The sequence below is a fragment of the Mus caroli genome, chromosome 16, assembly GCF_900094665.2.
Source record: "Mus caroli chromosome 16, CAROLI_EIJ_v1.1, whole genome shotgun sequence".
Lineage (NCBI taxonomy): Eukaryota > Metazoa > Chordata > Mammalia > Rodentia > Muridae > Mus > Mus caroli.
The window spans coordinates 84,516,030-84,542,198 of NC_034585.1; the positions used below are offsets into that span (position 1 = coordinate 84,516,030).

The 26,169-nt window shown below is 49.3% G+C and overlaps 1 protein-coding gene across 4 annotated transcripts in view; it reads right to left on the reverse strand.

Moving 5' to 3' along the window:
* The window catches only part of Tiam1 (T cell lymphoma invasion and metastasis 1), a 348,780-nt gene extending 324,579 nt beyond the window's left edge, over window positions 1-24,201 (reverse strand). For 3 of the 4 annotated variants that reach the window (XM_029470566.1, XM_029470562.1, XM_029470567.1), the window contains exon 1: window positions 24,053-24,201. The gene's annotated coding sequence lies outside the window, so the exon portion shown is untranslated. Of the gene's footprint in view, window positions 1-2,350; window positions 2,451-24,052 lie in introns of those variants that run through there. The other variant, XM_029470564.1, reaches the window with a different exon arrangement.
* Window positions 24,202-26,169: the final 1,968 nt, after the last annotated feature.

The window sequence follows — 26,169 nt, forward strand, 5'->3', positions numbered from 1 at the left end:
ATATAAGTTGTATTTATCTTTCTCTTTACAAATGGCATCAAAGAGCAGAGCTATAGCAATAAGACAGAGAAAGAACAGCCTGAACCTTAGAGATTCTCAGTAAAAATAGCCTAATGACATGAACAGCTGACTAGTTCAGTGCTGTCACAAGAAAAACCCCAAGCGTGCACACACAGAGAGTGCTGAGAGACTGGAAAGACACCCTAACGTAAGCCGCAGCCATCTTCAGCTAAGAGTAAGTCGTCTGAACCGCTGGGGAGGACTTACTGGGAGGACTTACCACCTCAGAGCGACAGCACAGGACATGGCGGTCCTGAGCGCACTGCTCAGTGCGCCTAGGCTCCAGCTGACATCCACCACCATTAGATGATCTTACCCCTCTTGTCTTTCTGTGCCATCAGCTTGTTCATTGATAAAGTGGAGATTAACCACGCAGTCTCAGCCTACTCTACAGCCATTATAATCCCCAAAACCAATCAATCAATCAATCAATCAATCAATGTATGTTGAATTCGGGCTCCAGTGCCCACTGGCAAAGCCCAGAAGCAGGACCCAACAGTATGTTTCCTTGCTCGATGACAAGTCTTTGCAGCAGGGAGGACTTTAATTCTGAGAGTTTTGGAGAAGGAGGAAACGGACAATCGGGACCAATCAGAGTCTACGAATACAGAAGACAGAAAGGCTACCACTCTATGACAACTGGATGCCCACATGTTAGCAGCCATTCTATCATGGATGCGTCTTTAGCTGGCCCATCAGAGGAAACGTCCAGAATCACACACATGGGAGTCACTTACCCCTTCCCATGTTCAATGAGGAACCCTACTCTGAAAATCTGACATTGGAAATATTCCCCAGAGGGAGACGGCTTAGCAGTTAATGTTCTTGCAGAGGTTCCCAGAACCCACAGCTCACAACTTCCACTAACTCCAGCTCCAGGGAATCTGATGCCCTCTAATGGCCTCCAGGGGTAACTGCAGTCCCATACGCATATACCCCACATAAACACACCTGCACACACTTAATTCAAAATAAGAATAAATCTTTTTTTAAAAAATACCTTATGCTGAGGAGGAATGTGAAAATAATGTAATTATATTTTAGTTGAAATTTTAAACTTTAAATATATATATATTTGGATGGCTATAAATCCCTAAAACTTTGTGAGCATGCATTTCAGAGATCTCCCTTTGTGGGAGTAGGGAAGCTGCACTGGAAACAGCTATGCAGCTATTCCAAACCCTAATGTACTGGATGGTTTTATGTCAACTTGATACAAGCTAGAGTCATCTGGAAGGAGGGAATCTCAACGAGCAAATGCCTCCACGAGATCCGGCTATCGGGCATTTTCCACATTGATGGGGGAGGGCCCAGCCCATGGTAGGTAGAGCCATCCCTGGGCTGGTGGTCCTGAGTTGTATAAGAAAGTAGGCTGAGCAAGCCAGGGAAAGCAAGCCAGTGAGCAGCACCCCTCCATGGCCTCTGCATCAGCTCCTGCCTCCATCCAGGTCCTGCCCTGTTTTGAGTCCTGTCCTGACTTTCTTTAGTGATGAACAGCTATGTGGAAGTGTAAGCCGAATAAACCCTTTCCTCCCCAAGTTGCTTCGGTCATGGTGTTTCATCACAAAACTCGAAAATCCTACTTCTGTGCTGAGGCGATTTAAACTGAGGCTAATCAACTCCTGGAGTAACGCACACTTATGCTATCTACTGTGTTGGGAATGAAGATTAATATGATACATACGCGCTGCCTCAGACCTAGCCGGCACTTCTCCCAGTACCCTGGTGCACTAAGCTTGGAGAGCATTTACCCCTTAGGCAAGGTGCTCCCAGAGAGAAAGGACAAAGCTAAATCTTCCAGTTAGGAGTGACCTGAACCCTCCCTATCCCAGCCTGTCAGTCATCACAGAGTCCAAAACAGAAAGACGATCACAGAAGTTGCCAAGGCAGACCCAACACTGGACCCTCCCATCCTCAGTCTCCATCCTCCCCATCTACTGAACTTCACCCAAGGTCAAATCATTGCCCAAAGAAAGTTCTCCTGAATAACAGAATCAGAGAGGACGTCACGTCCGTCATGCCCAATGGTCAGACTGTCTGTTGTCCAGATGAACATCACAGGATGGACATACTGAAGACAAGGGTGCTCAGAGTAGGGATCCAAGCCCCAACCACACAAGGATGTAAAGGAGACCTCAGCATCGGCAGTCAGGTCAGAAAGGGAAATGCATACAGGGGGGCGGGGGGGGGGGGGGGGGGGGGGGGGGGGGGGGGGGGGGGGGGGGGGGGGGTCAGACAGGCACAGCATCTGAAGGAACAGGGAGCCTCCAGCACTCACCAAGCCGCTCACCTCTGCTCGAAATATCCACTCAGGATGCCCTTAGGAAACAGACTTGACATCCATCAGTAACCTTTCAAACTGATGCTTAGGTCCAGCGATGGTGGGAAGCAGAGAGACAATGAGGGGCCCCATCCTCGAAGGGCTAAGTAGAGAAACCGTACACAGAAGGAACAATCTAAGGTCAACAGTGATCTGCTTGAAGCTCAGAAGGAGCGTGGGGGGGGGGGCCGGGGGGGGCTTGTCCAGACCTACGGAGGACAGAGACAGACAGACAGACAGACAGACAGGCAGGCACACACACACACACACACACACACACACACACGGCTATCTCTCATGCACAGCTTCTTCTTCAGAATTTCCTTTCGGGGAATTTAAGACCTTGTGGGTCAGGGCTACAAGCCCAGTCCAGGCCCAGGAGGAAAAATCAAGGACACAAATCAGGTCACGCTTCTCCTCCCTAAAATAGATCCTCTGCAAACACCACACCAAAGTCACCGCAACACGGCTGCATGGTGGACAGGTGTCTGGAAATTCAAGAGCCCAAAACCTAGTGTCACCTTCCCTCCGCCTCCTGGGGACATTGCCAACTCCTGTCCCTTCCTCTCAGGGCCACCTAGGTATTGACGTGTGTGCAAAATGCTGCTCACACAGAGGGGATTCCACCCTGCTCTAGCCGGTCGGGGGACATCTCCCGTGGATAGCCAGCATTTACGGGTTGACCTCTTTGCTTCAGTCCTTGATTATTGTAGCCATTATAAACCCACGCTGAGTTTGATTACCACCCAGGCTACACAGCAAGACCCTGTGTCCAAAAAGAAAGAAAGAAAAAAGGCCAAAATCAAAACTTATGTACTTGGAACTACTGCCAACATTGCCTCAAGGGGCAACCACACCTGGCGTCATCTCCCAGGGACCCAGAACTCCATGCAGCTGCCTTACAGACAAACTGAGGCTGAGAAATTAAGCATCGTGGGTGGCATGGTCATCAGCTCTAACCCCAAAATGTCCCTTTCTTCACTGGAGGCTCTTGTCTCCCATCAGGAGAGTGTGGTTTTTCAGACTTACAAAGGAAAGCACTGGGGACTCAGACCTGCCCCGTGGCTATCAAGTTTCTAACACTACAGAGCCACAAACCATGGTGCAACCCAACAAACCAACCACAGGAGCCTCCTGGGGGACAGACACCTGGACAACAAGCCCCTTCTAGTTCACATCGAGCAGCCAGCTGTTTCCGCCAGCTGTTCGGCCACATTGCTGTCCCCAGAACAGACCTCCAGGCCCTGGGCCTCCTCCGGGAAATGCACAGACAGGAGGAGGCCACCTTTTCTGTTCACCTGGAGGTCCGTCCGAGCCTCACATGCGCAGGCTATGGTCAGGCTGGCCCTGCTCCTGAGTAATACAAGAGCTGAAATGATAAAACAATCCCTACTGATTACCAAGAACAAGAAGCAGCTTCGCTGCTCTGGCCCCGCCCTGACTTGCACTCAGGGCAGCAACCCTGGCCAGCTCCTCACCAGAGGGTGGCTGTGCTTTTCCCAGCAGGGAGCGTACCACCCCCCAGAGCCTTCCTCCCGCTCTTTGCCCTTTCCCAGCATCCTCTCTGTGTTCTGTGCGCCCAGAGCATCGCCACACCTCCATGTTCACCTACAGACTTCATTAGCAGACTGTTTACTGCCCTCTTCCCTGTTTGGAAGAGCTTAAGTAGAACCAGGCCTTCACCAAGCCTGGGGGATCCCCACCCCGTCCTGCTGCCCAGTCAACCCCCTCACCAGTAGAAAAGACTGTTTGCACAGCTCCCCTCCTACACATCCAAGGCTGGCCCTGGGCCATGGCAGGATTGTGCTGAGAGCCAGCCCTGGGAGCCAGCACAAGGCACTGTGTGGGGCTCCGACCCCCTGCACCCTGACTTAGAGGAGACAGAAATGGGTGAATAAAAAGTAACAAGACACACATTAGGCTAAGATCTTCTGAGTGGAAGAAAGGGTCGAAGACAAAGAAGCTGAATGCTTGTCAGGACTTCTCCACGGAATCCGGATCTCAAAAGAAATAGGGGGGGGGGGGACTGGAGAGATGGCTCAGCGGTTCAAGAGCAATGACTGCTCTTCCAGAGGTCCTGAGTTCAAATCCCAGCAACCACATGGTGGCTCACAATCATCTGTAATGGGATCTGATGCCCTCTTCTGGTGTGTCTGAAGACAGCGACAGTGTACTTACATACATAAAATTATTCTTTAAAAAAAAATTAAAGTAGGGAGAAAATGAAAGGGGAGACACAAACACACACACACACACACACACAGGACAAACTAGGCAAGAGGGAGGAAGGGAGCAGGCTTTCAGAGAAAATGATCTACTGTCTTATCAACTACTAACTGAATCTCTTAAATACACTAAATCTCCATGTTCTGTCCAACAGTCTAGGAGTTAAGAAATAGTGGAGAGACGGCTCAGGCAGTAAAGTGCTTGCCGTGCACGCATGGCGCCCCAGCTCGGGTCCCCAGCATGAAGGTCAGTGTGGCAGCGTGTGACTATCACGGTAGCACTGCAGAGGGAGAGAGACAAGAAGGTCCCTGGAGCAGCCAGCCAAGCCGATCACTGAGCTCCCTCATTCAGTGAGAGACCCTACCTCAAAAAAGGAGGCTGAGGAAGACACCTAACTCAACGTGCAGCCTCACACGCTAGCACACATATTTGCATGCACATCTTCATACACACAAGTCAATATGTAGTATACATACACACACACACACACATATAACCTGTCATCACAAGGATTTGAGCTTCTATGAAGGAAACGAACCAGCAGCCCAAAGGGAAGAAAACAAAGGGAAGCCCAGCAGCAAGGCAGCTGCATCTAATAGGAAACTAAGTTCCCAGGATTAAGGCTCGGCCTCTCTCTAACAAAACTGGAGAAATGTCCACAGCAGGCACTTCTGAAACCTAATTTGTTCCCACTTGGTCAAACCTGCAGCCCATGATGAGTCCTGATTGCTCCAAGAGTTCTGGAAGGGTGAGTGGTGAGCATGTAGGCGATTTCCTCGTAATTATCCATTGATACAGCATGGGCTCCTCAGCCCAGCCTTCTTGTATCATCTGTATCCGTGGTTTTCTGGTTGTTCTGGCCAACACCTGACAAACACACTTAAGGAAGGGTGAGTGAGGCTGAGTTTGAGGGCTCAGCACACCTGGCAGGAAAGGCATGGCAGCAGCGCATGATGTGTCTAGTCACACTGCATTCGATCAGGGAACAGGCTGCACGCTTGCTCTGTTTTCTTTAGTCCAGAAACTTAAGCCCCTGAGAGAGTCCCCATATTCAGGGTGGGTCTTCCCACGAGCCCAGATAGGTGTCCACGTGACTCCGAATCCCACCGGGTTAACGACAGTGACCGACCACACCATCTTAAAGCCAGAGCATATCCAGGTGAGCTCTGGCAGGTTGCTATTCACAAGCACATAGGAAGCCCAGCAAGCACTGCATGGAAAGATGGCCGCACTAGAAACACTGCAGAGCTCTCAACAGCCTACTAGGTGCTTTGGGGAAGCCCTGCACCATCTCTCTGTCCAGTTTCCTCCTCCTTATCGCTCCGGGATGGTTCAGGCTAGCAGAGTAGATACCAAATGACAGGCCTGTGCTGAGCCCTACTACACACGCAAGAAGGAGCTAGAGACAGGGACTGAGAGCTTCCTGGGTCCCCACCGCACACCACGCCTGATGGGGCATCCGTAGCAAAACAACTTCACTTGGTCTCCCAGCAGTCTTTAGGGACAGCTGCTCATCACCACTGGAGAGATGAGGAAAGTGGATCCCTGGGCAGGGTTACTCATGATTCAAGTTCCTTCCTTATCCAAGACCATCAGTAGATCCCCGAGCCTTTACGTAACACTGAGCTCCACAGTGGTTGTTTTTCCCTCTACATATCAACCAGTGTCTAAGTCAGACACAGTAAGAGACTAGCAGTAATAGCCCTGCTTCTCTTCAAAGAGCCAAGACAACTGTTAGCCTCAGACCGCGGCCAACTACAGGTAACTGAAAGTGTGCAGCGTGAGACTTGGGTAATTGGATGCTTGCTGCAGAAAACCAAACAGCACAGACTCAGGCAGCCTGGCCACCAGCCTGAGTTCACTCTCTGTGTCGAACATCTGCCCTCCGTCATTGCACAGGACTGTGCCTGCACGTGACAGCATGTTGTGTTTGCAAACATCAAGCAAACAGAGTAAGCTACACACGCTGGAGACGAGAAATTCATCTAAATGTAAGAAGCCAACACGAGAAGTCCTCCAGACAGTTCGGGACTACTGGAGCTCGCAAGTCTTACCCAGAACTCTTCAGGCCCAATACAGGCATTTTCTGGAATCTGCCACTTTGGAGCTAACTGAGCGACAGGTGAGAGGGAAATTGCAAAGCAAGGGCTGTACCACAGGGCTCACTGCTTGGAAGCTCTAAGCAAACTCAGACCCAGAATGATACATGAGACCTCGGCAGGGGAGGCACCCTGGTGGGTCAGAGCAACATAGCCTAAGGACTTGCAAGCCCAGGGACGGCAAAGGGAAAGTGAACCAGTTTCCTATAGAGACTGCTGGGTGCCAGTAAGTACACAGGCGGTCCTAGCGCGCTGGGGAGGCTGGAGCTGCAGCCTCTGTTACATAGTGAAACAATGTATGAAACACAACAAAACCAAATGAAACGTCATTCTTTCACATTCTGGACACCGGAGTCCAGGGTGTCATAAGGCTGCGCTCCATCGAGAGGCCCTAGGCAAAAAAAAAAAAAAAAAATCTTCTTCCAGCTTCTGGTGGCTTGACTTGTGAACACTACCACTCCATTTTGGCCTCCAACTTCACATCTTTTCCTGTGTGGGTAGGTGGGGGCTGGGGTGGGGAGGACCATGTACACATACGTGCGTTGTGTGTCTGTATGTATGAAAGAGAGGAAGGAAGAGAGACAGACAGACAGACAGACAGACAGAGAGAGTCAGTCACACACACATGGATTTAGAGCCCACAATCCTCTGGTAGCTTTCTCTTAACTATACACTTACAAAGACACCAAGTTAAAATAATAACACATTCACACATTTGGTAGCATGGGGGCTTTTCGTTTTTATTTTGTTTTGTTTTTGGAAGGATACTTAAGAACACATGAGTCCTAGAAAATGGTGAAAATCATGAGCCTGAAAAGGAAGAGGGGACATACATACATACACACACACACACACACACACACACACACGACACAGAGCACAGCGTGGCCCATGCAGGGGAAGCCCTATCTTCTGAAAGCAGAAGTATAAGACAAAACACTTGAGTATGTGTAAACCAAAGATTCGCAGGAAATCAAGGACTCATCCAAAGGTACAAGGAAGGGGTTCACAGCGATGAGAGCAAAATTTCCTTGTGTGTACTTCAGTATTTAAATTATTTATGTATACTGGTATTTTGTTTGCATATGTGTCTGTACACCATGTATGTTCTTGGTGCCCTCAGAGGCCAGAAGAGGTGCTGGATCCCCGGAGACTGGAGTTACAGACAGTTGTAAGCCACCATGTGGATACTGGGAATTAAACCTGGGGCCTCTTGAAAAACAGCCAGTGCTTTCAATAGCTGAGTCATCTCTCAAGCCTCTACATTTAATTTCCGCAAACAAAGCAAAATTAAGAGAACTGGCTTCAGAGGTGAGAATTCCAACTAGGTGAATCTCACTAACACGGCCATGAGTCAAAAAAGCCACAAACAAACCAGTGTAGGCATGTGCCACACAATGATGTGTGGGAAGCAGACTTCATACATACAGACCTCATACATACAGACCTCATACATACATGCCTCATACATACATGCCTCATACACTACTGCAGTCCCACACAATTCTATTGCCCAGCAACATCACAGCCATCTGATTCTGTGCCAAGTTCTCTACAATGCTCACACAAGGTCACTCGCCTACTGACATGTGAGTGAAAGACACAATGCACAATTCCCTTATCATCTGACTTAGGGCTTGCCACTGAGACAATCTTGATGGGTGTTTCTGAGGCATAAAGGAAACAGAAACATCCTATCTATCCTAGGTATCCATCAACAGGTGACGAGATATTAAAAACGTGCTACATTCACACGATAGAAGTTTGCTCAGCAGTAAAGAAGCGTGAAATTGTAAAATCTGCAGGAAAATGGATGGATCTGGAGTATTACAGGGACAGAGGTAATCCAAACTCAGAAATACAAATAACAAATGTTCTCTCAAGCGTGTGAATTCTAGAGTTTATTGTTTATGTCATGTATGTGAGTTTGAAACCAGAAAATCTAGAGAGATCAAGATGGGGGATGGGGGGAGAATGGGAGAGGGTGGCACAGGAGACAGCTGACATGTAATCAAGAAGGAAGCTGAAGATGGAAGAGTGTAGGGGATACACAAAGAGGGGAGAAGGACAGAGAGGATCAAAGATCAAATTGTATTTGGAAATGTCATAATAAAACCTAATGCTTTCTATGCTAATTAACAGTGAATTGGGAGCTGAAAAGATGGGTCTGTGATTAATAGCACTTGCTGGCCTTACTTACAGAGGATGTAAGTCCCATCTCCAGTATCCACATGGTGGCTCGAAACTTTAACTCCAGTTCCCGAGGATCTGTCAGCCTCTTCTGCCCTCCACAGGCACCAGTTATCCATAGGCCATACATTCATACATATAGGCAGGCACTCACATACATACAATAAAGTTAAAATGTGTAACTTTTAAAGTTAAGCAACATATGAGTCAATACTGCTTTAGAGCCTCCTGCCTGTCCGGTGGGGATAATACTGCCCTGTTCACAGTGCATGGCCTGCTTGAGGCTGTCAATCACTGTCACCAAGCAAGTTTAGAGTCATGTGACTGCAGGGAACGGTCTACATAACTCGATTTTCTGTTAAGAGCTCCGGTTTCTCCTCAAGTGTGAGCATAGCCATGCTTTCAGGAGCATTGTCCCAGGTTCCGAGAGACGTGGTGCCTTGTCAAAGGCTGAACTCAGCTTTAAGCAGCTTTAAGCAAGGGGAGAAGTCCCTGAAAACATGGCTCTGTTTCCAGCTGAAACAAAAGGCCCCAGATGGATTTTCCAGGAGCATTTCTTGGAGGAGGGCAGACTGTCACACCGAGAGAGACGGCAGCTTGCCTACAGCGTCCCTGGGAAGCTGCTATTCCAGCCACCTACCAGGCTGCCCGTCATGGAAACACCAGATTTAAATAGGTGTCAGCACACTGGAGGGCCTCCATAAATGGGAAACGCAGAGCTGGACAGCTGGGGGCTGGGGGCCTACGGACCCGAGTGGTCCGCAGACTGCTCCCCTTCACCTCGCACACACTTAAGCATCCGTTGGCCTCTGAGAGCACACGCACCCCATATATAAAACCTCTCAGCAGGCAAGTTCTTCCACTCCTAAGTGGTCTTGCCTAAATAAAATGCCTCTGACCGAGCACTCTGAGCTATTATGTCGCATTAAGTGACGGGAAGGAAAAGAACGAGTCCCTTCGTCCATAATAAAGTCTGCTCATCAGAGTGGCCTCACGTGGACACACAGGGCTGCCCAACAGGACAAGAAACAACGACAAGGAAGGAGGCGACAACAGTGGCCTTGACAGGGACAGAATGGAACTCTAGGGATGGCCCAGCCCAGCCCTGTGTCCACCACATGGTGTCAGCCTAGGATGAGGGTCTAGATTATCCTATCTAGGTTCTGTTGCCTTCTGCACACTACCAACTGTCTTTGATTCTCTATTGTCTTATCTGCAAAATGGACACTTCGTGAAGGTTTTTTTTTGTTTGTTTGTTTGTTTTTTTTTTAAGATTTGGTTTTTATGTACGTGTGAGCAGGAGGGAATGCCATGAGCTTGCAATTGCCTGGGGTTACCGGAAGAAAGCTTTGGGCACCCTGGAGCCGCTGCTCTGGGTCCTAAGAACCAGATTCCAACCCACTAGAAAGCAGCAAGTGCTTTTAACTACCAGAACCAGTCCCATAAGGATGTTTAATAATCGAGTGTGCAAAGTATCCAAAAGGCCGGCGACAATGGAGAAGTGCAGCCGCTCACACATGCCCGCCGCTAGGAAGTCTGCTTTTGCCTTAGGCCCAGAGCAATGGAGCCAGCCAGGGCTGAAACGTCTTAAGAACGGTGAAACGGGCTGGAGAGATGGCTCAGAGGTTTAGAGCACTGACGGCTCTTCCAGAGGTCCTGAGTTCAAGTCCCAGCAACCACATGGTGACTCACAACCATCTGTAAATGGGATCAGACGTCCTCTTCTGGTGCGTCTGAAGACAGCTACAGAGTCCTCACATACATAAAACAAATCTTTTTAAAAAAAAAAGAAAAAAAAGAACAGTGAAACAAAACAAAAGCTTCTCGCTTTATTTGCTTTTTCCAACACATTCCGGGACTGACACACATACACATAAACGGGCAAGATGTCTGGAAGGCAGCATGACAGGTCAAATCAAGGCCCATCTCAGGAGATGGGGCAAGCTCCGTGGGGGAGCCATGGTTAGCATCCATGAGGCTGTGCATTCAATATCTAGCGTTAGAGGCAGGAAGAGCCATTTAACACAGACAGCACATCTGGGGAAATTTAACCTGGGACTGACTGGAAGGGGATGGCTCAGCAGGTACAGTGCCTGCTAGGTGAGCTTAGGGCCCTGAGTTTGGGTCCCCAGCCCTCTGGTCAGAGTTGGGCAGGGCGTACTTCTGTAACCAGTGCTTGGAGGAAGGAGGTTAATAGAAACCACCAGAGGTTCACTGGCCAACCAGTCAAACCCCAAGTTGAATGAGAGAGAGAGAGAGAGACCCTGTCTCAAAAAAATAAAGAACAATAAATAGATAAAAAGCCAGCATCAACCTCTGGACTTCACACGAGCATGCATGAGTGAGCATAACAGAACACACATATGCACATACATGCACATATGACACACACAGAAAGGGTTTAATCTTTTTTTTTCCAAGTATTTATTTATTACATATAAGTATACTATAGATGTCTTCAGATACACCAGAAGAGGGCATCAAATCTCATTACAGGAGTCACCATGTGCTTGCTGGGAATTGAACTCACGACCTCTGGAAGAGCTGTCAGTGCTCTTAACCACTGAGCCATCTCTCCAGCCCCTTAATGTTTTTAAAATAGTGCTCTGTCTGCAATACACCTACATGACGAAATGGAAGAGCAGCCAGGGTCCTTAACTGCTGAGCCATCTCACCAGCCCACAAGAAAAGAAACTTTTAAGTAAGACATAAAAGTAACGTCAAAAGACTCTGAACAGGTAGATACTGAGTTTTACTAGAATGACTGTCAACGACCGACGAGCGGAGCGTGAGAGATTATAAATGGGGGGTAGGGGAGGCGGGGCTGCAGTGCAGGCTGATGACTTGGTTATGGGCCCAAAACACAAAGCGGCCTCTGAAGTTGCAAATAAGTAAAAGTCAAAGAAAAATAAAGGTAAGAAAAAAAGAGGGCTGGTGAGATGGCTCAGTGGGTAAGAGCACCCGACTGCTCTTCCAAAGGTCCTGAGTTCAAATCCCAGCAACCACATGGTGGCTCACAACCATCCATAACGAGATCTGACTCCCACTTCTGGAGTGTCTGAAGACAGCTACAGTGTACTTTCATATAATAAATAAATAAATCTTTAAAAAAAAAAAAGAATTTAAAAAAAAAAAAAGAAAAAAAGAGATTGGCAAAACAATCTCCATGTTCCTACACTAGAACGCCCACTCCGTTCTTCATCGTTCACGTAACTGTCAAAGCATCTTCAAAGAGCAAGCTAGCTCAAACGTACAACAAAGTCCCTTAGACCACGTGCTTTTCCAGTACCCCCCCCCCTCGCCGACCTCGGTCCACACAACAGACTGCGAGGAGCAGAAGGAAGCCTCGTCCACCTCAGGCTGCGATCCGCTCACTCTCCACACTCGGCTGCCTTCGTCCCTTCTCCCCACCGCCCTCTGCCAGGCCAACACGTGGTCACGTGATCACAGGTGCTCCATCATCCTTCTGCCTGCTGTGGGTTATCCAACCTCCCATCTCAGAGAACCTATTCTGTTTGAGGCTGGGGACTCTGCTGAGCATCTCTCCCTGTCACCAATCCATACTGCCACCCTCGCGGCACCCAGCATTTCCTACCCACTGACTTACTGCCCAGATTTTCTGTAGGTTGGGCTTGGACTTAAGGTCCCAAGTATCCGTGGTGAGGAAAGTCCAGATGCAGCGCAGGACACCCCCAACGGAAGGTGTGCGGCACCAACACCACTGGGTTTTTTGTTTTGGTTTGGTTTGGTTTTTTGGTTTTTTTCTTTTCCTTTTTAAAATCCCTGCTTGTTTGACTGGTTGCCTAACTATCCACCTGTTCCCCCTCATATCTGCAGGCTGCCTGATTTGGGCTCCAGCATCTCATTTACACTGGCTCTAGGGACAGTTCATAAACCAGAAAGCAATCCTAGAGAAAAGCTGAGGTCGTGGGCACATGCACAGAAGATCAATGGCTACAGAGAAAGGAGAGAAAGGAAGGGAGGTCACCAACTCTGTAAGGTCAACACAGGCCAGGGTGGAGGACACCGGGTTCAAGCCTGATCTGAAAAGGACCCTCGGTGGGGCTAATCCTGCCATTTAGACTTAATCACTGGGCGCTCCTGCCGCCTCCATCCCAGCATCCTTTGTCTTCTCAGAGCCTCTTAGTGCTGAGAGGATCCTTCACCATTAATCCCCACATGTAAGTGGATTGCAAAATAAGATAATACAACTTTGGGAACTTAAGTTTCTGATAGCTTCCATCCACAATCGATAGACACACATATTCCATACTGTGACTTTTCTCCTTGTCAACGTCGATTTTGTTTTAGTCTTTATAAAAAAATACCGGGGGAGAGGGAAGAGTGGGGGGAAGGACCACATTTCAATTCTTCAAACACACTTTAAAAGTATTTACAGCGAGTATCTTCCCACCTGACATCAGAAAAGTGCTGATTAAACACAATCACACCGAGGATGGAGACACCGACAGAATGTTTGGAAGATCATCCTAGGCAGAAGAAAAGAATAGAGACAAGCAGGCACACAGCATACATGGGAGAAGGTCGAAGCAGGAGCCCAGGTGATCAAAGGCCATCTCCCGATTAACACTGCCAGAGATCAGAGAGCCTTGACTCACATCAAAGGAGCCAATTCAAAGATCTCGTCTGTATCTACAGGTCAGGAGACCCAGAAACAAACTTCAGCCAAGTCCTATTGAAGTTGCCTTTCAGAATTCCAGAAAAGGCCTTCTCCAAACTGGAAAAAAAAAAAAAAAAAAAACTTAACCATAGCTAGAGTGATTCACAAACCCCCTCCACAATTATTTAAGCTGTCAGACTATTCAAAGGAAGAGTGCTCACAGCTGCCTCAAGCCCCGGGTTCAATTCCCAGCACCACCAACACCTAGAAACAAAAAGGCTGCCTGGAGCACACCCAAGAGAATTGTGAGCTCAAAACCAGCCTGGATACTTAGTTTCAGGCTAGCCTGAGCTACACTGAGGGTCTACATCTCAAGAGCTCAAAACCAGCCTGGATACTTAGTTTCAGGCTAGCCTGAGCTACACTGAGGGTCTACATCTCAAGAGCTCAAAACCAGCCTGGATACTTAGTTTCAGGCTAGCCTGAGCTACACTGAGGGTCTACATCTCAAGAGCTCAAAACAAGACTGTCCTGGTAAATATACCCACGGAATCCAGGCTCCTGGAGGCCTGTCTCTCTGTGGTGGCTGTGGCTGTGCGCAGGGATCCTGGCAGAGCTAGCTCCTCTGCAGAAACGGAGTTTAAGGCTGTAGGTTTTTTAGGAGCCCCATAAACTCACTCCTGCGGCAGTGGACAGCAGTCAGAAGAGCTGCATCACCGGCAGTTTTAACTCAAAGGCTGCTGGCGAGGAATCCTCCCATCTCCCCACACTCTAACAAGCTACATCCACTGAGCATGGCTTATAAAACAGACTTCACTGGGACATCTACAGTCCTCGGCATGACAATCCTAAGCTGACACCAAGCAGCAGCCTCTATCAGAGAACAACCCCATCTAGCTTGGACCCCATTTGTCAAAGTCCTGCCAAAGTTACCCTCCTGAAGGAAGCTAAAGCCGTAGCACAGGCTACCACACACCCTTTCAGGCTACCCGAAATTGTTCCATACAATCGGTGAGGATTCAGAGAGCCAAGGCTGCAGGCAGATACAACCCCCAAATTAAAGCAATTAATTGCCAAAGAGGGAAAGGGGGGGGGGAACAATCCTGGGCAATTTTTTTTAAATCTATTTTTAAATAATTAATTTGTTAAGGTGGCTTAGTTAAGTGCAAACCATAGCTGTGCCATCTTAAATTTTAAATTACAATGAGACGTGAAAGTTCAATGGATATAATTGTAGCATTCGAATTATAATTTCTAATCACAGAATTCGAGATGAGATAATTACTCTAATATTCATAAAAAGTTTTCCAAAATGTCACAGTAGGCCTTTGAATGGCACCCAGAATATTTCTCTGAAAATATTTCCAATGCTCAATGATCGGCTGGCAGAAGGGCGACGCTGGAGGGGGAGGGCGGTATTTCTCCTCCACTATACTTGAGCCTGGCAGACTAGAAGGCCAAGGGTAAACTTTCCATGACACAGCATCGCCCTGAGTCATGCACTGAGAGGAGTCTCTCAGGCACAGGGAAGTCTGGACCACTGAAGGAAAGGCCTAATTTTTAAAACGTCCCACCATTTAAAAAATGATGTCACATTCACTCATTGGAGTCACTAATACTAACCCAATGATAATAACTCAAAGCAGATGAACTCAGACCGCATTCAGCAGATGAACAGCTCAACTCAGACCGCATTCGGGGGCAGAGGCTGATCTGTGAGTTCAGGCTGACTTGAACTTACAGGTTACACTGGAGAGAGAGAGAGAGGAGACCAAGCTCCTTTCTGCTGGGCGTGGTGGCGCACACCTTTGATCCCAACACTCGGGAGGCAGAGGCAGAGGCAGGTGGATTTCTGAGTTGGAGGCCAGCCTGGTCTACAGATTGAGTTCCAGAACAGCCAGGGCTACACAGAGAAACCCTGTCTCGAAAACCCCCCCCCCCAAAAAAAAAAAGCTCCTTTCCCTACACAATTTAAATATATCAATGTAACGTTTGATAACACTTGTGGGGCTGGTGTAAGGGCACAAGCCAGTGGTACAGAGCTTGAAACCATTAGGCCCAGGGCCCCAGCATCACGACCATGCATAAACCACATCGTTCTTTGCTGTGTGGACTTTTCGGTGCATCACAGACCACTTGGAAGCATTTTTTACCTTCTCCCGGGTAGATGCCTAGCTGAGACCACCAAAAACTAGTTCCATTGCTAAACACCCTCATGGAAGTAAGCTGGCCATGGTTGAAAACCCACCCTGATATTACACACACACACAAACACACACACACACACACACACACAAAAACACCTAGGACTAAAGAGATGGCACAATGGGTAAGAGCACTGACTGCTCTTCCGAAGGTCCTGAGTTCAAATTCCAGCAACCACATGGTGGCTCACAACCACCCGTAATGAGATCTGACGCCCTCTTCTGGTGCGTCTGAAGTCAGCTACAGTGTACTTACATATAACAATAAATAAATCCCCACATTAGCTAGGCAAGTGCTTTACCCACCAAGCAATCTATCTGCCCAGCCCGACAGATATTTTATGATAAAGTATTGTTCCTTTTATTTAATTTTATTATGCTATGTGTATGAGCGTTTTCCAGTGAGCATTTCTTTTCACCACATGCACTCGTGGTACCCTCAGAGGCCACAAGAGGGTGTCAGGTGCCCTGGGAATTGTAGTCCCATGTGGTGATGAGCTGCCTGCCATTTGGGTGCTGAGAACAGAAAGAGGGGTCCTGTGGAAGGGCAACCTGTGCCCAAACACTAAGCCACTTCTCCAGCCAGTAAGTCAGTCAGTATTTTAAAATAAAATGTTCTCTGTGTGCCTCAACACAACCTTTAACTTAGTCATATAACCAGAATCACAGGGAAAATAAATAAACAAACCCAGTAATTCACTCCACTGTGGAAGCACAGCTTTGACAGAGTTGTGACCAAGAAGACAGATTTTTTTATTGTCAGTCTTGAAAAAGGACAATATGCAAAGACCATCAAGAAAGTTAAATCACCGTCACAGAATGGAGAAAATATGTGGAAATCATGTCAGACCTATGGCACCATGCACGCACGCAGAGGCAGGCCCGGGTACAAAGAAGGTGCTCTCCCGGCTGGCACGCAGGGGGTCCTGGACTCAGAGCAAACAAATGAACAAATAAACGATAAGGAATCCTTACAGCGATTAAATGAGGAGGATCCAGTGGAGGAATCAGCAATGAGCTCAGTAGATGTTTTTGGAGGAAAAAAAAAAACAAAACTCAATTAGCCACAGAGCACCAAGAGGACACTCTGCATTAAACCCAGAGAAATGCAAATCAAAGCCAAGGAACAGCTACAGGACATAGAAGAAGACATGGAGGACAGAGAGAAACCTGAAATCTCAGGCCCTGTGGATAGGAAGGCAAGAGAGTGCAACCCTTCTGGAAATTCACCCAAGTGTCCTCCAAAGAGGAAAACAGAACTGCCATATGGCCTGGCAACGCGGCTCTTAGGATGATCAGAAAACTTTAAAAAGCCAAACAAGTGGCGCACGCCTTTAATCCCAGCACTCGGGAGGCAGAGGCAGGCGGATTTCTGAGTTCGAGGCCAGCCTGGTCTACAAAGTGAGTGCCAGGACAGCCAGGGCTACACAGAGAAACCCTGTCTCGAAAAACCAAAAAAAAAAAAAAAAAAAAAAGCCAAACAAACAGTACACTACTGTCATGGCCACAACCACTCACAATGGCAGAAAGGTGAAAGTGACCCCAGTGGCCGTCAAAATACACAAAACTCACTGTAGCCAACTAATGGCATGTTATCCATCCATTAAAAAAAGAAGAGAGAGAGTGCCAGGCGGTGGTGGCNCACGCCTTTAATCCCAGCACTTGGGAGTCAGAGGCAGGCGGATTTCTGAGTTCGAGGCCAGCCTGGTCTACAGAGTGAGTTTCAGGACAGTCAGAGCTATACAGAGAAACCCTGTCTTGAAAAACCAAAAGAGAGAGAGAGAGAGAGAGAGAGAGAAAGAGAGAGAGAGACTACAGACACATGCTGCCAGAGGAAGGATGCTCAGGGATGATATGCTGGGGCTCAGGAGACGGCTCAGTGAATAAAGTATTTGCAAGTTCCTGGCACTCACATAAAAGCCCACCCGTGACAGCCGACCTGTGACAGCCGACCTGTGATCCCAGTGCTCAAAGGATAGAAGAGACAAAGCAAAGGCTTCCCCAGGGCAGGCGGGCGGGCGGGCTAGCTGACTAACCAAAGCCTTGGTTATAAATAAAGCGGGAAGTGGTCAGGCAGACCCTCAATGGCAATCTCTGGTCTCCTCAGAACTCCTGCAGAGCTGAACACCCATGAGCCCACCCATACATGTGCAAACACAAAGGCACAGTAGGCATACGTGACGCACAGATACCAACGCAAGAAAAACTAGGCTAAGCTGTCCACGGCGGCACGGATCTGTGATCCCAGCACCAGAGAGGCTGAGGTGAATGTCGTAAGTTCAAAAGCAGCCTGTGCAATACAGCACACGGTCTGTGAGCCTGAAAAGGAACAGGAGCCAACCCCGGAGTCCCCAGAAACCACTCCCACTGGAAACCATCGCCTGGGGGTGGGGGGGGAGAAGCCAGGTACACAATCCATCCAACCCCCGTGCTGCCGGTGGATGACAAGAGCCCCTGAGCTGGGCCAGTGTGGTGGCACACACCGGGGACTCCAGCACTTGGGAGGCTGAGACAGGAAAATCTCAAGGAGAAGAAGGTCAGCCTAGGCTACAGAGCAAGAATGACTCAAAACAAACAAGCAAAGACAGCCCACAGGGCTGGTAATACAGCATATCACAGAGAAGAGGTTGTGAGGTTTGAAAAATGACCTGACAAGGCCAGGCCTGAGATCCCTCCCCACAGACCCTGGAGCCTTCCAGTAAGTAGGAGGGCAGGAACAGCCTGCAAAGCACCCATCCTTCCCTCATGGCCGCTCACACACCAGTTCAGATGAGCATATCTCCACCTCCTGCCCTCCTCCTCACCGACTCCATCTCCACATCCCCCAGACCTCCTCCGGGAACACTCCTAGACTGGGCCTCATCCTGATGACCTTCCACCTCCCTGGGCTGACCTGCCAGGTTGCTGGGCCCATTCTCACCTCCGCAGAGCTGACACAGGAAATCTGGAGCAGGAGGCAGACTTGATCTGTGTTTACGAGGTTTAGAGCTCTAAGGAAGATGGGAGAGTGGCAGGGGAGATGGAAGTGGTCCCCAGTGGTGGCAGATTTCACAAAGGCAGCCTGTTTCTACAGGATATCCTGTCTTCCCCCACTGCAGCAGAAGTGTGTATGGGGCTCCTAAGGAAATGCAACTGAAAGTCGTTAGCCTAGGAGACCCTCTGCTCCACACCATGCCAGGCGTCAGGCGGGTGCTCAGGCCCGCTGCTGCAGCCTTGTAGCCCCTCCCTCACAAACTGTACACAGCAAGTCTCCTTAAACTAGCTCCAAGACCTCATGCCTAAGGACAGTTCCAAACCAGACTGACCTGTAGATCCATGGATACAACCACACACACACACACACACACACACACACACACGCACACACACACACACACACACACTGTCGGTCCCAACAATACAGATCCATGCCACATTTCATCTGTAAACAAGACACAATAAGAAATTCACTACATGGGGCGGTAGAAAAAAAAAAAAAAGAAATTCACTACAGAGCCAGGAATAGCTGATGTTCAAGACAGGGTTTTTCTTTGTAGCCCTGGCTGTCTTGAAACTCACTGTGTAGACCAGACTCACAGAGGTCTATCTGTGTCTGCCTCCCAAGGGCTAGGACTAAAGGTGAGCACCTGGCTGGCTGCTGACAGTGGTGGTGACAGAGGTTGGGAAGGGTATAGAAGGGGAAACTGTGCCTAATTATTAATGTCTTGTACACTTTTACACAGGAACATTGTGAGTTCCGACACAACCAGGGTTTCAAAGTAAGAGTCCTAACTCAGAAAGAAAGAAGGGGCCAGGAAGAAGTCATAGTAACTAATTCAATTGGTCCAAGGGTGTGGCTTAGTGGTAAAACTTAGCATATGCAAAGCCTTGGGTTGGAATCCCACGACTTCAAAAACAAATAAATAGAATAGTCACAACCACATACTTTAATAAAAGCTATTTAAAAGGTAAGACTCACCCCCTTAATAAAAAATAAAAAAAAAAAAGCAATAATTTCCCAGGTATAACAGCACATACCGGAAATCCCAGCGTTCAGGAGGCTAAGGCAGGAGAATGGAGAGACCTGAGTTCAAGGGCACCCTGGACTCGAAAGAGACACTCCATCTCTAATAATAACTGTAGTAACACTGCGATTTGTTTCTAGATCTTTATACTTCATGTGTTTGGACTATCATAAGCAAAGAGTAGCTGAAGTAAAGCTGTAGCTAGAGGGACAGCGTTAGCCTCTGGATCATCAGGTAAAGCCATTCTCCGAGGCAGCAGAAACTGGAAGCGATACATGAAGGTTGTTTGGGGGAGGCATCTTATTCTGTTTTATTCCAGCCCATCCCCCACCCTTCTTTTATTTCTACTTCCCAACTTAAAACGTTCCCAGCAGGAAACACCGGGCACCTTTCCTAATACGTCATACCTCAGTTATCCCAGGTTTAAAAACTGTTGGGACACCCCCCCACCCCCCCATCTCAATCTAAGTCCTCTTTACAGAAAGGTTGCAGCAGGACCCAGCCCCAAAAGACCTTGGCCTATTCTGAAGCCAAGGCTCTGCTCAGCTGCCAGAACCTCCCACAGCCTCTCCGTGAATCATCCCTCTTTGTTTAACCTCCTTCAGATGCAGACAACTGATCTGCGAGTGTAACCCGTCTTCTCATACCCTGTCGAGGTCATTCCCGACACACAGGACACACGACCAAAGCTTGACTCCCACACCCAGTGAGCCCAGCCCTCTACTGCACTGCCTTGCAGCAGCAGCCTGCATGATCTCTGGGCAACTGGGAGAGGAACTTCTCCAGCTAACTAAAGACCTATGAGGTCTTCTAGAACGATCTACCAACCCTGGAGGAATCTCTCCTGCTGCGCATACTTGCAGCCTGGGCCCCTTGTGAGTTGCTGAATGAGGTCCCTGGAGAGCAAGGGAACAGAGGAAGTCTTATGCTGGATGGGTGTGGAAGAAGGTGCCAGAGGTTGAGAAAGGTACAGAAGGGGAGACTGTGCCTCACTGTGCAAGTCTTGTTCACGTTTACACTGGGACACTGTTTTCCTTATTCCTCTGCTCCTTGCTGGGGGGCCGTTTAATTTCTAAGTGCCCCTTTTAATTTGTCAAGTAAGCGATGCAGCTTACCATGACGTTAAAAGACCCTTTCCCCTGTGGCACAGAAGTTACAGAAGATAGGATGTTCACAGAGAAAAGGCTCGGAGTAATCAGGATGGGAGAAAAAGACAGCGGTGGCCTTGTAGATCTGATTTTACTGATCTTTTATCGAGATGGCTAAGTCTGAAGAAAACAAAAAGCAAATACCCCCCCCTCTCTCTCTCTGTGTGTGTGTGTGTGTGTGTGTGTCTGACTAGGTGTCCAGAAAGCCTAAGGTTCTCAAAACACTCAGAGTTGGAGCTGAGAAGTTAGGATCTGCATGGCTTTTCCACTTGAGTTAGACGAAACAGAGGGAGAGAAAATGCAGAAGGCAAGGAAAAGTCCTTTGTCCTAGCTCTTTGGATGAGCATTTGAGTGTATAGTTAAACTGTCAGCTAATGAGATTCCCTAACCTGGCTCCCTTTTAAGTTTAGACCCCCAACCGACTTGATCCCTAGACAACAGCAGGGGGGGCAGGAATATTGGGCTTCAGCGTCCCAAAGAGCTAGAGAATTCTCAGAGTTCAGAAAGGATTGGAATCCTTCCTGGGAGTAGAACTTTAAACAAGTTATCACGTTGGCTAATAGGTGTCTAGAAAAACGCTACCAGCCTGTTTACATCAATAGCAAGGGGGGGGGGGTGGCTCTTCTTAGGTTAACTGACACAGGACCAGGAAATTGGAGAGGGGGCAGGGTGCAGCTGTGAGTGGGAACCCCTGCATGCTTCCATGCTTCCTTGTTTGAGTGGAAAGGGCTTCTGGGGTCCACATTCAAAGAATGCTCTGTGGGACCCAGCTCAGTAATTTCCCCAACACCAAAAGGGTGTTAAAAAAAAAAAAAAAAAAAGAAGCATTTCTTGGATAATATCTTAAGAGTTTGTCAACAATCCCGAGATTTTTCTAAAGCCATCTATCTGATTATAACTTGTTTGTGATTTGTTGGTGGTTTTGTTTGTCAATAAAAAATAGCTTCTCATGTTTGAAAAAAAAAAAAAAAAAAAAAAAAAAAAACAAATTACTGGGGAAGAGCCAGCAGAATCATCCAAGTCAAAGCTCACACACCTACAGTGCTGGTGACACTCCATGAAGTCAACTCTCCCTTCTGCCTGCTGTCCCTGCTTAGACACCTCATCCCCAGGCCTTTACTTCCCTCTATTCAAACAAAATTACTTCTGTGTTTACCCCTCAGTCCCCAACTCCTCCAAGCCCACACAAGAGCCTGCTCTAGAACCTAGTGATGTTCCAAACTTTTCCAGCCACCAGACAGATTGGATTTCGCCTCTGCTAGGAAGCGTTCCCTCCTCCCTCCAGACAGCCCTTTGTTCAGACAGCCCTCCTTCCCCAGCGCCCATGGCTTTTTATGCTGCTAGTGGCTCACCAGCAAAGGTTTCACACAGCCCCTAAGGAAGAAGCATGAAGAAACAACTAGGGGCCCGTGGAAATCCACACGCATAAAAAAAAAAAATGGCACCTCGAGAGATTAGATAAGAAGAATTAAGTCTAAGGCCAAGTAGAACAAGTCCTGTTGGGGCTACAAACCTTCAGCCTCGTATAATATAGAAATAAGATAGGGAAATCCACAAAATGGAAGGAGGATGGGTCAGTCTCCCCCCACCCCCTTTGTAACAGATTTCCTCTGACAACCAACCTAACTTCAATGTTTATCTTACTGTTGTCTCTGTACTGTGTAGTTCATTTATGTTGTCATTTCATCAAGATCACCTGCTCTCAAACGGAACCGCAACTCCACTCTACAGACGCATAAACTGAGACTCTGAGACATCATTAATAGCGACCCAGGTCGTAACTAATACTCAGCAGGAACTGGATACCGGGACTCTTATGACCTCAGCGCCAGGCTCTCAACCTCTGTTGCAGCTTTCAAAGTGTGCGCCAAGTCAGCAAGCACCGGGCTGACACCGGAACCAGGACGCTCTGCCACCTGGATGCCGCCCAGCTGCTTGCTGCGCGGGACCGCATGGGTACCAGAGAAGCAAACGTGAATTGCAGTGTTCCCAAGGGCTCGCGCGCGTCCTTCAAAACCTGCCAGCAACCACGCAGGAAAAAGGACAGATTAGATTCTATCTGACCCTAGAGAATGGCCAGAGGATGCCACCAGAAAGGGATACCAGTGGCGAGGTTCGTCCCGGACAGCCCATCTTGGCCGACCCCAGCAAAAGATATCAGCGCCTCTAGGTGCAGAAGATCTGAGAGCGTGAGGCGGGGCGGGGCTGGGCTGGTGCGAAGACGTGGAATCGTGTCTTTTCCGTGAAGCTTCGGGCTGGAGACCAAGGGAGGGAGCGTCACCTGAAGACGCATCAACTTCTGACTCCTGGGGGCATGCAGCTGTGGCCTGGCCTTGAAAGCGTATCTCTGGCCCAATGGCGAGGTCTGTAAACAAAAGCCGGCCTCACACGGGTCTACGGCCCGGTGGCCAGCCTCACCGTGCACAGGCATCGGAGAAGCAGAGCGGGAGAGAGGGCCAGATCCGGATAGGATCCGGAGCGCGGACGTAAAGCACAGCCCCACTACCTGGACCAGTCATTGTCTGCCCACCCATAGGATTCTGCTTTAAATGCCCCCTCCCTAGCCCACCGCAGGTCCTTCGCCCTGTGTGCCGGCCCCCACGGGTCTCCCGTGGTGTGCCCGACCGGGAGCGCAGCACGGATGGCCAAGGTGAACACTCGGCAACGTTGGCGAAGGGACAGGCCCGTAAGTGCCCAAGTCCGGGACCGAGACACACAGACAGATCCAGGCGCGCGCGCGCGTGCACACACACACACACACACACACACACACACCCTCCCAGAAGTTGATTAAAAATCAGCCGATAAATACATAGAGATGAGGCCGCCGCAGGTCAACGCTGACCTCCTGCCTCCAGAATGATCGAATGCCAACGCCTGCACACTGTCACTTGCATTCGGCTCCAGTACCTGGGCTCCGCTGTCTCGGCTAGTTTCTGGACTCTCCTTGGCGCGATACAGATGTGCCTTCCCTCCCCAGATCACCTCCCAAGTGTATGCACACGAAAACAATACAAGCAAAGCCGGGTCTGGGGGAGCTAGGACCCACCGGGAGCCCCAGTGTGCGAATGGGAGTCAGGACGTGCCCGTCACGGGCACCGCGGCTCTAGGCATTCTCATCGCCATCCCTCGTGGAGACTCTGGCCAGTCAGCCCGACCGGCTTAGGCCAGGGTACTCACCCGTGACGTTCACCCAGGATCTTGGAGACCTGGCCGGGCACAAAGCGGGGCCGCTGGGCCCCTGGGGCTGCGGGCGCCGAAGCCTTAGCGGCGCTGCAGAGCTGCGAACCCGACGGCAGCGGCGCTGCTCAGTCCTTCGGCCCGCTCGCCGTCTGCCAATGGGAACTGTCAGGGCTCCTTGGCCAGCGGGCCTCGGGGGCGGGGCCTCGGAAGCCCGTGGGAAACCGAGCTCCGATTGGAGCTGCGGACAATCGCTCCGCCTCCGTCCAGCCAATCCGAGGCGGAGGACACGGGAGCGGGGCGTTCAGAGTTGGGCTGGAGTGTGACAACAGGCGCACGCCGGGTACCTGAGCGGTATCCGGGCCCCAGGTGGGCCCTGTGGCTGGAGGGATGCCGGCGGTGCACACTCCCGGGTGCCTTGACACGGTGCTCTGGCGTAAGCAGCCTAGGGAAACCGCAGCAAGAATAACGAGACCTGCGGGCACGGGCCACGGCGAAGGAGCCCCTAACAAAGCAGCTTCGGGAGGGCCTGCTGGCCTCCGCCTCCTTCTCCAATAGGTCCGTGAAGCTGCCTGTCACCAGACATAGGTGGAGGTGGCCAATGACGCGCACGAATGAGCTAGAGTTGGCGCGCGCGCGGCTTGGCAGCGGTGGGATTGGTCGGAGGTAAAGGATTTTCCTGCCACCTAAGGCCATGGAAGGGGGGGACCGAATGGAGGAGGCGAAGAGCCAAAAACCTAGTACCTGCGACACGTGGTCTAGTTTGGGCGGCATGTGGCTGACTCTAGGGAGAAACAGGAATTTACTTAGGTGAGATAAAATCTCAACGCGGCCCCTCCTGTAGGAGCCGGATAATATGCGTCACCAAACAGACTTTAGGTAGGCACAGTGGCCTTAGCCAAGTATTGGATAGTCCGGGACTCATTGAGCTAATGTCCAGCAAGTGAACTTGAGTTTCACGGTCACCAGGGCTTTGTACCTGACTGACGAGGTTCGCACATGCCTCGGCTCTCTGTAAAATCCTTGCAGTTGGTGCAGGTTGGTCTTTCTCAAGGTGGTGTGAGCCACAAACAGCCTTAAAGCTAGTGGCAAAACCGCTTCCCTAACCCAGGCCAGAGCCTTCCCCTCGCTTTAGAGCTCTCCCAGCTTGGCCCAGGGACTGGGAGGAGCAGACCTGCGGTTATCTTGTAAACAGTGTACCTAGTGGCTTATTGAGGCTGAAGTAGGAGGCTATTGAGTTGAAGATCAGCCTGAAACTGTTTCAAAAAGAAAAGAAAGTTAACACCTTCCCCTTCTGCACCCTCCTTCACCTTAAGTAGAAAGGAACACAACTCAAAATAGCTTCAGGAAGTCCCTAAAACTGAGCAGATTTTCTAGGTCCCTCCCTGCCATAGTAAGCATTAAGAGCTGAGTCTCAAATGAGCCAAAATGCAGACTTAGATGAGACCAGACCAGCCTCCTAGAAGAGGCAGAGACCAACTGAGTCACTTGGAAAGGACAGGCTCCAACCTGTTGAGCTCCTACAGACTGTACAGTGAGCTCCAGGTTCCCAGGTCTTGTGAGCTGTCACCATGCTGGGGTGGGCTTTGGTGATGCAGCTGTCTTTGAGTCATTTCTGCTCTTGTTAAGCAATGCCAATAAAATTCATTGGTTCACTTACTTGGACTTTGCTGGTATGTGTACATTGGTCTGTCATAAGATGTATTGCCTCTCCACAGGAAAAGTTTTGTCACACAAAACCCAGACCTAGGCACCCTTCCTTCCCCTGAACGATTGCTACACATTCCTTAGAGCCCAGCTTGGCTGATGTTTGCTGAACTTCTGATGAGCAGGGTGTGCTCTCATAGACACCAGGGATCCTCCTGTGCCAGTGAGAATTAGTTGCCCACCTCTGGTTCTCCCTATAGCCTGCCTCTTAGAGCACTAAAATTGTCAAAACACACACACACATACACAAACTGTGTTTCCTGATTGAGCAGAGTACCCTGAAGTCAGAATATCCCTTCGGAGGGGTGGGGGTTACACATCCCAGAGCCTAGTACATGGCACATTGTGAGTGTTCAAAATACCATTTTAAATGTATTTAAATAATATATTTAATTAATAAGCTGTCAATG